The sequence below is a fragment of the Triticum aestivum genome, chromosome 6B (assembly GCF_018294505.1).
Source record: "Triticum aestivum cultivar Chinese Spring chromosome 6B, IWGSC CS RefSeq v2.1, whole genome shotgun sequence".
Taxonomy (NCBI): domain Eukaryota; kingdom Viridiplantae; phylum Streptophyta; class Magnoliopsida; order Poales; family Poaceae; genus Triticum; species Triticum aestivum.
In genome coordinates, this window is record NC_057810.1 from 337,080,948 (window position 1) to 337,092,146 (window position 11,199).

Consider the following 11,199-nt stretch of genomic DNA (forward strand, 5'->3'; position numbering starts at 1 on the left):
GTAACTAAATATGCCTCCTCTGACTCTAGTGAGGATGAATCTGATGAAAATCTCAAGCCCAGCTACTCTAAACTTGCTAAAATTGCTGTGAAACAACAAAAGGCCTTTGAAAAGGTCCAAAACATGCTAGACAAAAGTGATGATATGTTGGGTGAAGAAATGGATCGCACTAAAACCTTGACTGAAAATCTTCAGAGACTTCAGTCCAGGTTTGACAATCTTCAAGGTCATCATAACACTCTCTTATCTGATCACGAGAAGCTTTCTTATGAATTTCTTCAAAGAAAGCAAGATCTTGAAAAGCTAAGAGTGGATTATGAAGATCTTCAGAAGGAGCGCGATTCACTACTTGCTCAACAAATTAGCGCTACCCAGGAAGAATTTGTTCCTCCATGTCTGAAGTGCATTGAACGTGAAACTGCTAATTCTTCACCTCAATGTTCAAATGCTTCTAATGCTACAAATTCTTCATATGTTTCTGCTATCACTAATTCCTCACCTAAGGACAATGCAAGTATCACTGATGATGCAGGGCCGAAGGAATTGTACATGATAGACTTGTACAAAAGCCTCAAAGGGCATCAGACTCTTTGTGATGTGCTCAAAAAGCAGATCCTAAACAGAAACCCTAGGAAAGAGGGTATTGCCTTTGAGAGGAAACTTAATGCTGATGGAACATATTGGAAGCCTGAGCAGTACCCCAAAACCTCGTGGGTTGCTGCAAAGGGACCTCTAGTTGATCCATCCAACTTATCTGGTTTTACATGTGAATCTCCTCATTCCTCTGATGAGTCATTTGACTCTAACTATAAATTGTTCAAAAATCAAAATGGTGAAGTATTTGCTAGATATGTTGGGACTAACTGCAGGAACAGTTCCCCTATGAAGAAAATCTGGGTTCCCAAAAGTTGCCTTGAAAGTCTTCGGGTGAATGTCCTCATGACACCACCTGTGAATGTCCTCATTATGTTCATAAGTCCTCGAAGAGTTTCTCTACTTATTCATATGCTTACCCTAACCCCTCTTATGTGAAACAAAGTGGACTGGCGTCTATGCCACCTTTCTCATATGGTGCTCGCAGAGTGATGAATTCTTTGCCACCCCTTCAGATGTGGGTGGTGAAGAAAAAAAAACTAATCTCTTATGCAGGGTCAGGTCTCCAGTCGTGCTCAAAATGACTGAAGAATTTCCTAGAGACCTGAACTGTGCCTGATAGGACGCAGGCTAATCATGATGAAATGAGCTTTCATTTCACACGTCCTTCTACAAATTTATCTGTTCTAATTGCTTGATGAAATTGATTTGATGATATTGATGTCATATTCTTCATTGATGAAGTATATGAGTTTGTAAGCTGCACTAATTCATCTGCAGGATGATCAACCCAAAGCCAATGAGTGGGTCCTCGATAGTGGATGTACAAATCACATGACTGGTGACAAGAATCTATTGATGAATGCTCCTTTATCACCGTCACATCTGAAGCATATCATCTTCGCTGACAAAGGCAAAAGTCAGGTATTGGGTCTAGGTAAGGTTGCGATCTCTAAGGACATACACATGGACAAAGTCATGCTTGTCGAGTCCTTAGGATACAACCTCATGTCTGTCTCAATGCTTTGTGATCTTGATATGGTTGTTGTCTTTGGCAAGTATCGTTGTGTTGTGATCATGGAAGCTGACAATTCCAAAGTCTTCGAAGGCTTTAGGAGAGGAGACTTGTACATTGTTGATTTCTCTACAGGACCACAACCTGCCGTGTGCTTACTTGCAAAAGCTTCAGAAGGCTGGCTATGGCATCGACGACTTGGTCATGCTGGCATGAGGAATCTGCACACGCTCGCGAAGAAGAAGCATGTCATTGGCATTGAGAATGTCAAATTCCTCAAGGATCACTTATGCGGAGCCTGTGAAGCTGGGAAGATGACAAAGGCCAAGCATCCAGCAAAGACTATCATGACTACCACTCGACCATTTGAATTGCTTCACATGGATCTCTTCGGTCCTAATCATTATTCTGCTGTTACAAATGATGCATCTCTATATGGCTTTGTTATTGTTGATGATTATTCTCGTTACACATGGGTATACATAGTCACTTACAAACATGAGGTGCAGGAAGTCTTCAAACGATTTTCCTCGAGGGCTTCAACCAACTTTGGTGTGAAGATCAAGCACATCAGGAGTGACAAGGGAACTGAGTTCAAGAATTCCGGTCTTGATGACTATCTTGATGAACTTGGTATTACTCATGAGTTATCTGCTCCTTATACTCCTCAACAGAATGGCGTCGTGGAGCGCAAGAACAGAACTCTTGTTGAGATGGCTCGCACTATGCTTGATGAATACAAGATGCCTCGTCATTTCTAGAGTGAGGCAATTGATAGTGCGTGCCACATCATCAACAGAGTATATCTTCACAAATTCTTCAAGAAGACTGCCTATGAACTCCTAACTGACAAGAAACCCAAGGTAAGTTACTTCAAAGTCTTCGGTGCTAAATGTTGGATTAGAGATCCTCATCACAATTCTAAATTTGCACTGAAAGCACATGAGGGTTTCATGCTAGGTTATAGAAAGGACTCGCACACCTACAATGTCTTCAACAACGTTCTTCACAAGGTTGTTGAAACTGTGGATGTGCGGTTCGATGAAACTAATGGCTCGCAAAGAGATCACCTACCTTCTGTGATAGATGAACCAGCACCTGAGGATTCTATCAAGTTCAAAGCCACTGAGGATGTCATTCCTACTGAAGAATCTGCTGAAGAATTCATTCCAGAACGTGATGAACGTCGAGCTGGCGCACCTGAAGAAAATGGTGCTGAGGAAAATGCACCTGGAAAAAATGCAGATCAAATTCCTCGAAGACAACCCGCTCATCCTCGTATTGCAAACAAAGTGCAAATTGAGAAGATTATCGATGACATTGAAGCACCAGGTCCTCTCACAAGATCAAAGCTTCACATTTATCTAACTTTTGTGGGAACTTTGCGTTTGTCTCTATCATAGAGCCCACTAAGATAGATGAAGCATTTCTGGAGCCTGAGTGGATTCAAGCTATGCAAGAAGAATTACATCAGTTCAAGCTCAACAACATCTGGGAACTGGTCAAACGTCCAGATCCTCGCAAGCACAACATTATTGGCACAAAGTGGATCTACCGCAACAAGCAAGATGAAAATGGCCTTGTGGTGAGGAATAAGGCACGGCTTGTAGCTCAAGGCTACACACAGGTTGAAGGAATTGACTTCGATAAAATTTTTGCACCACATATTACTTGCTTATGCTAACCATCATGATATTATCTTACAACAAATGGATGTGAAAAGTGCATTCCTCAATGGCAAGCTTGAGGAAGAAGTATATGTTGCTCAACTCCTGGGTTTTGAAGATCCAAAGAATCCCGACAAAGTCTTCAAACTCAACAAAGCCCTATATGGCCTCAAGCAAGCCCCTCGGGCGTGGTATGACACTTTGAAGGAATTCCTCACGAAGAAAGGCTTCAAACCCGGTTCACTCGACCCAACTCTTTTCACTAAGTCTTATGATGGTGAATTGTTTGTGTGCCAAATATATGTTGATGATATCATTTTCGGCTGTACTGACCAATGATATAGTGATGAATTTGCCTATATGATGAGTGAAGAATATCAAATGTCTATGATGGGAGAATTGAAATTCTTTTTAGGTCTTCAATTCGTCAACAGCGCAATGGAATATTCATATCTCAGGAGAAATACCTCAAGGACGTATTGAGGAAATTCAGCATCCAAGATTGCAAAGCGGTCAAAATTCCAATGCCCACAAATGGCCATCTATGCACTGATGAAAATGGTAAAGACTTATATCAAAAGGTATACCGCTCCATGATTGGTTCTTTATTGTACCTATGTGCATCTAGGCCGGATATTATGCTTAGTGTTTGCATGTGTGCCCGATTTCAAGCTACACCGAAGGAATCACACCATAAGGCTATGAAGCATATTCTTCGATACTTAGCTCACACACCAACACTTGGATTATGGTATCCCAAGGGCTCTACTTTTTATCTCATTGGATATTCAAACTCTGACTATGCTGGCGATCGCGTGGACCGCAAGTCAACATCCGGCACATGTCATTTCCTCAGACGATCTTTGGTCTGTTGGTCCTTGAAGAAACAGAACTATGTATCACTCTCCACTGTAGAAGCTGAGTACAATGTTGCTGGATCATGTTGTGCTCAACTACTATGGATGAAGCAAATACTCAAGGACTATGGCGTCAACATGAAGAATGTGCCTCTCTACTGTGAAACCTCTCTACTGTGACAATGAGAGTGCCATCAAGATTTCTCATAACCCAGTTCAGCACTCGAAGACCAAGCACATCCAGATTCGTCGTCATTTTCTTCGTGATCATGTGTTCAAGGGCGACATCTCCATCGACCACGTCAGCACTGAAGATCGGCTGGCCGATATCTTCACTAAGCCCTTGGATGAGAAGAGATTTAGCAAGTTGCGGAGTGAGCTAAATATCCTAGAATCTTCGAATGTTCTCTGAAATGGACACACATCCTAACACTTATGCTGACTTGATGACTTAGATGTGCAACACATGAAGTAACGTTTTTCTTCAATCAATGAAGACTAACCCTCTAAGTGTGAAGAAATTAATGAAGAAATTGATTCTCAGAGCCCTACGACAATTGTATGCGGTGTCTGAAATCAGCTTTCTTATATGGTGGGTTACGCCACCAACCAAAGTTGAAAATCTTCATTATGAGTTTCTCTTCGTTTTTGAAATTCCTCAGTTTTTCAAATTCTTCAACTTTGCATTGTCTTCACACCTTCCGGTGTTTTATGTCCTCTACAGCATTCACTTATTGCTATTTCTTCAAGTTGATTTCTTCTGCTAAGTGAATGTGATCGGACCCTTCCCACTCTATGCTAAACTCAACCCAGTCTATTCACAAATTCCTCATATGCGTTCTATTTGAAACTCGTTCAAATTCTTCACTTTGTCCTTGACAGCTGAAGAAATTGCGAACGGAACTTTTAACTTATCTTATCTGAATTTTCGGCTTTGCCGCTCAAACCGTTCCGCTTCTCAAGACAATACTTATCTATTCACCCACGATCCTACACGATCGCCACCTCTCAGTACGTGGGTGACACATGTCAAGCGAATGAGAAGGGGCCAGGGGCATGTTCGTCCGATTTCCTCCGTTGAACAGTTTTTCACTCTCTCTATAAATACCCCTGTCTCTTCCTCACTTCACTCTCACCTTGCTCGCGCTCTCTCTCGCTCGAGCTTCCCAAAACCCTAGCGCCAGTGCTACTTCATTGTCGCCAGTGAGAAGGAGCTTCACTGCCTCGACCTCGTCGCCGTCGTACTCGCGCCGGTTGCGGATTTCTTCACTCCACCGCCGCCGTAAACGTCTTCCTCTGCCAAGTTAGGTCGTGGAAGACCTGAACTGACGAACTTCACATCGACACTTCCCAGTTTGTCGTGTTCTTCACTTCGGGTAACTAAAAGTTACTTTTAATGCTCACTTTGATTCTCAAGTTTTGCTGAAAATCTTCAAAGGTGTTTATTCTTCAAATCTTCACACACATGAACACCTCACATGTCAGCTGCTCTTGATTCGTTTCTCTAAGCAATGATTTTCCTCAAGATTCCTCAATTGTGTGGATTTTCAATCTATACAACTCCGAAACCTAAGACAAAGAACGCTTAGTGAAATTCCTCAAGACTCATCTCGTCAAATTCCTCAAAACCTTTTCTTTTTGAAAAACCTTTTGAGAACGCATATGACCTCTCCAAATTCCTCGCAACTATACTCTGTTCACAGGTACAAATGTCCGCTGCTAAATCACTAGGTTCTCATCAACTTAACTCATTTGCAGCGTTCCTCGAAGAAAAGTTGCACACCTCTTCAGAAACTTCAGTTGTTCATATTCCTCAGCTGAAGAAAATGGGTGACAAAAGGCCACATAAGGGAGGAAAGAGGCCTGAGGTCAATACTGTGTTTGAAATCCCTGAGGACATATACAAGGACTACTGCACTCCTGATGAAGCCAAATTAGGCAAAGAAGACAAGAATCAGCGCAAGGTGCGCATACAAAGGATAGAGAGGAGATGGGCACGAGAATGGAGGGAGTACAGATATGTCACTCCCAGGTATATGAAGAAATTCGCACTCAACCCTCCATGCCCAAGACCTCCATTGGCACCAGGCCAGTTGGCAGATCCCACCAGCCTCAAGCGCGGTGAGGATTATCCTGATGAATGGGCAAAGCGCCAAGCCAAACTGGCTAAGCAAGCAAAGGAAGCAGTGAAGAAATTCAACGCAGACTCTGTTGTTGCTGCCTCTGCTGAGGCCTCTGCTAGTCAGCCAAAGAAGGCAATGCCTAAGAAGCCTGCGCACAAGTCCAGTGCTTCACCTTCAATGCCCTCACGGCCAAGCTCTTCTGCTATGCCATCAAGGCCAGATTCCTCAAGGCCCTCACGGCAAATTCCTCAGACTGCTCCTTCAAAGTCCTCAGCTCCTCCGTCAAAGTCTTCAGCTGCTCCGACAAAATCCTCGACACCTGTGCATATCGCCACGTGCCAAAGGACTCAAGGCTTCACAATTGCCTAGGAGCATCTGCAAGCTCCTCAGCTGGACCCTCACTGCTGAAGAAAAAGGCCACTGCCGGACGAGGCACTCGTCCAAGTCCTCACAAGAAGCAGGCCGCCTTCCACGTGCCCTCTGATGATGATGAAGCTGATGATGAAGAACTTGCCGAAATCATCAGAGACATGTAAGCCAGGGCCGCTAGAGCCAAAGGCAGCAATGTGCCGCTGATGTTGGATCCAAAGTTGATCCTCGACTACATTGACCTGTGGCACAAGGATCCTAACATGCCTTTGATGGAGATGAACCTCACTCCTGGTCAAAGTCATGTTCTTACTGCCTTCATTGAGGAAGAAAAATCAAAATTTGAACAAGGCAGAAGTTTGAAGAAAGCGCAGTACAAGAAACATCGCTACCTCAAGGACAATGTCCTCACTCTCACTCCTGACCAACTCCTTGCCTTGCAAGTTGAAATCAAACAGCGGAGTGATGAATTTGATCGCCACCATGCTGATTTGGAAGGGCGCCAAGGTGCGTTTCGTCAATCTGACGAAGAAATTCACTTCAAGTGCTGCTCCACCTATGCACGTTGAAGTTACTCAGGCTGAAGCATCTGTTCAGCCTACTGAAGATCATGCCAGCACCGCTGATGACAATCAGGCTGCTGAAGAAAATGAGAGTGCCAGGGCTGATGACTTCATTCCAGCCGCTGAAGATATTGCCAGGGCATCCACTAGTGATGCGCCTGAAGAAAGTGAACAAGTCAGGACAACTGCATCAGTTGTGCCTGACGAAAGTGAACCAAAGTCCTCTCCACCTCCTGCGCCTACACCAACTTCGATCCTTCCATCTGCATCAGATGCGAAGAAGACCATGGCTGCTGAACCTGCAGCTGTGAAGAAAAGGAAGGGATCAACTTCTTCAAATTCTTCAGCTCCGAAGAAGATGAAGACTCTGATCAGTTCAATTGACAATCCAATTGATGTTGTTCCAGTCTCATCAATGCCATCAAAGGACCTTGTTCCTTTTGGTGAAGATTATGTGATTCCTGATGAATCTGATGAAGAAACTCCTTCTGCTGCTTCGACAGAGCAGTTGGACGAAGAAATTGAAGTGGATAAAATCCCCTCAACCCCAGTCATTTCCTCACCTATGCCTCAGTTCACTGCTGAAGAGGCAGGTGTTGAAGAAGTAGAAGATGAGGATGTGGACATTGGCTGTACCACTCCTGTGCTCAATGATGAATTTTGGGACAATCAACATCCCAACTCTCCAATGTTCACTCCACTCCAAGCTATTCCTCAGTCCCCTGCTGCCACTGAAGTGCAAATGGGATCTGAAGAACCTCATGCAACTCCAAGTGTTCATGAAGAAATTCCAGCCACTAGTGCTGAAGAAATTATCAATGAAGAATTGACGACCCAGGCTGAAGCTGCAGAAGAGCCTGAAATCCCTCAGCCTGAGGAACCTGAGATTGTGATTCCTGAAGTGGTGCTGCAATTGACGGACACTCCTCAGCCCAAGCCAAAGGATCCTTTCTCCAAGAAGCAAAAATTCAAGGCTGATGATTTCTTTGGCGAGCATGTATTCTTTACGGAATTCAACCCCTATGACAATGCTCGTCTTAGAAGGAAGCGTTTTTGGACTGCCAGTCAGGCCAACTTCTATTCCTCAGTGGTCTTCAACAAGGACAAAGTCTTCGATCATGAGCATATTCCTCATGTGGACATGGAATCCATGCCTTGCTTCTCTCAAGTCCTCAGCATGATTCATGACGCTGGCTTGCTCAATTTCTGCTCTGACATAGTTGATTGGAATGAAGAGCTTATTCTTCAGTTCTACGCAATGCTGCATATCACAGGTGATGCCACCGACGTCAACTCGTGGGTGTTGGACTGGATGACTGAAAACACTCATTACAAGGCACCAGCCTCTGAATTGCTCTGTGCCTTGCCAATCAGTCCTCCACCTGACGGTGCTCGGTGTCTGTATGATGAGCCTGAACTCACTGATCACTATATGCAAGTGCTCATGAAGCCGCTGAAGCCGGGTCAAGCTCCAAGGACCAAATTCCTCGTGAAGGAATTGCTCTATGTGCAAAGAACCATCCACCGCATTCTGACGAAGACCATGAGTCCCATCAAAGGCCATGACTCATCCGATGAAGAAATTATCGGAATGATGAATAATATGCTTTCAATATCATGCATGGCATCCCTATAAATTATCATGATTTCTTCATGAGGACTCTGGCGAGTGTTGCACTTTCACCGTTTGAGCTGAAGCCTTACGCGCCGTGGATCATGAGATTCGTTAGAACAAGGTCTTCACTCAACTACAAGGCTGATTTTTAAAATTACCTCAGCTACTTGCCCCCTATTGAAGTCCTCAAGCGGACGATTTCCTCATCTGATTAGAAGGGCAAGTCACCAACTGTTATCGATGAAGGCATTCATCCATTGGATGGTCAGTTCCGCAAAGCTGCCTCTTACTCCACCAATGATGAGGACTTCAATACCATTGTTACACCCACAGCCCCTACTGCTATACATACTTGACTAATTACTAGAGCTCGCGCACGCCAATTAAATTATCAGGTACTTTCGTTTCTTGGTAATGATTCTAATGTTCATGAGAATATGATGCTGCCTAAATTGGATACATTTATTTTGGTTACAAATGAAGGGCCTAGCTTGGAGAAGGATGAACATTGGAGCAAGAATAAGCATGGAGATGATGGCATGCGCAAGGGGAACAAGAACGGAGTTACAAGTGATGATTTCAGGACTTTGAAGCCACCATAATGGGTGCATGAAGCCTTGGACGAAATATACAAGATGCCACTTCATAAATCTCGTCCCGAGGCTATTCTAGGTGCTGTGTCACCTTATTATTGGGCGAGGCCCATGTAATTTCGAAATACATAAGTATAGGCTATTTTTAGAGTCCATATGTGTGGGGAAACAAGAGATATGGTTGATTTCGGACCCCTCCACCAAGGGCCACGCAATTCCCCCCTCTTCCTCCATATATACAGCCCTTAGGGCACCGTTTAGACTTTCGGTTTTGTTTAGATTAAAGTTCGCCATAGCTCCAACTTCGCGTACTTCGTTTGTGTTCAACGACTAGACAAAGGCGTCATAGAACCCCACCTTCATTAATAAAGCTTTCCTCTGTTATTCGCAATATCCAGATTGCAATCTTAGTTTCTTGCTTGTTCTTCGTTTGCTTGCAGGAAATAGACCCTCGTGGTCAGGTTGATCGTGCTCCGGCGTGGTCAATAACCTCTCGGAGTTGGTTTAGCGATTGCTAAGGTGCGACATCCTCGCACGTTCGTAGTCGGATCATCAAAGTCGACTTCCAACAAAACGATAGCCACCATCTCATTGAAAGATGGGACACCTTTGCCTCTATTAAGTGGTATCAGATTTCCAGGTTGCTCGGTGAGATTTTGCATAGTCTTTTCAGTATTTTGCTTTGTTGAATTTGCGGTTGCATCATCGTGTCAAGTTGTTGGTCCTAGCGTCTAGTACTTTAGAGTTTCAAGTTCTGTTCACAAGTTGTCACGCCGCCGCCGCATCATCGTCATCACCACTGCCATATACCACCATCACCGCTGCCATATACCACCATCATCATCGCCGTTACCATATACCACATATCCCCGCCATTATGCTAATCCGAGTCCACCTCCATCAAAGATTTGCCACCAGTCCGTGTTCCATTGCCCTGCAAATATCCGCCACCAGTCCGAGTTTCCACCAGATTCATCTCCGCCACCAGTCCTAGTCCGAGTCCAGTAATTGTTGCTTTGTTCTCGATTTCCAGATCACGCGATACTCCGAGTCGTGACAGAGTAGGACTCCCCAACTTCCGAACCATCCACAGAAGAAAAATAGTTCCAGTTTCAAAAAAAAACTAAGTCTGAAAAATTTTGGCTAGGCAGTTTTTAGGACATTTGTAGACTTTTTCGAAAAAAATTGTTGCGGAGCAAAAAAAAGAGGGAAAAAAAGTGAAAAAAAAGGAAAAAAATTCAGAGTGTGCTCCTCCCTTGTTTACGTGCAGCGCCGTGATTTTTTAGTGTTCTAGGCTCGCGTCTCTAGTACGGTCTAGCCTAGTGCCAACATAGTACCGTCATTGAGCGTTTATTCTACTTTCAATCTCTGAATTGATTATTGCTGACCCTTTTTGCTACCATATTATAAGCCTTCCCAGCTCCACATACATCTACATCGTGCGTTTGACTCTCCCTGGTAATTGCTTTATCCAAGCTTTGAGAGTTTTTACTACATCGGTTGCCGATCACCGCCTGCTGCTGGGTAAGAACTGGTAAGAATTTGAGATTTTCTTGATGGATTTGTGACACCCACCACCACCACCACTTGTTAGTTGTCTATAGGATCATATTCTTGTGTGTTTCTCTTGCTGCTAACCATGCCAGGATCACAAGCCGACGAGATTGACTGGGAGAACTTAACGAACAAAGAGCTTCATGATAAGTTTCAGCAAATGATGACTGAACAGGTGCAAGATGTGCTGAACAATTTTGAAGAGGCCATGGAGAAGATCACTGGCCTTGAGAAGACGTTCGAAACAAA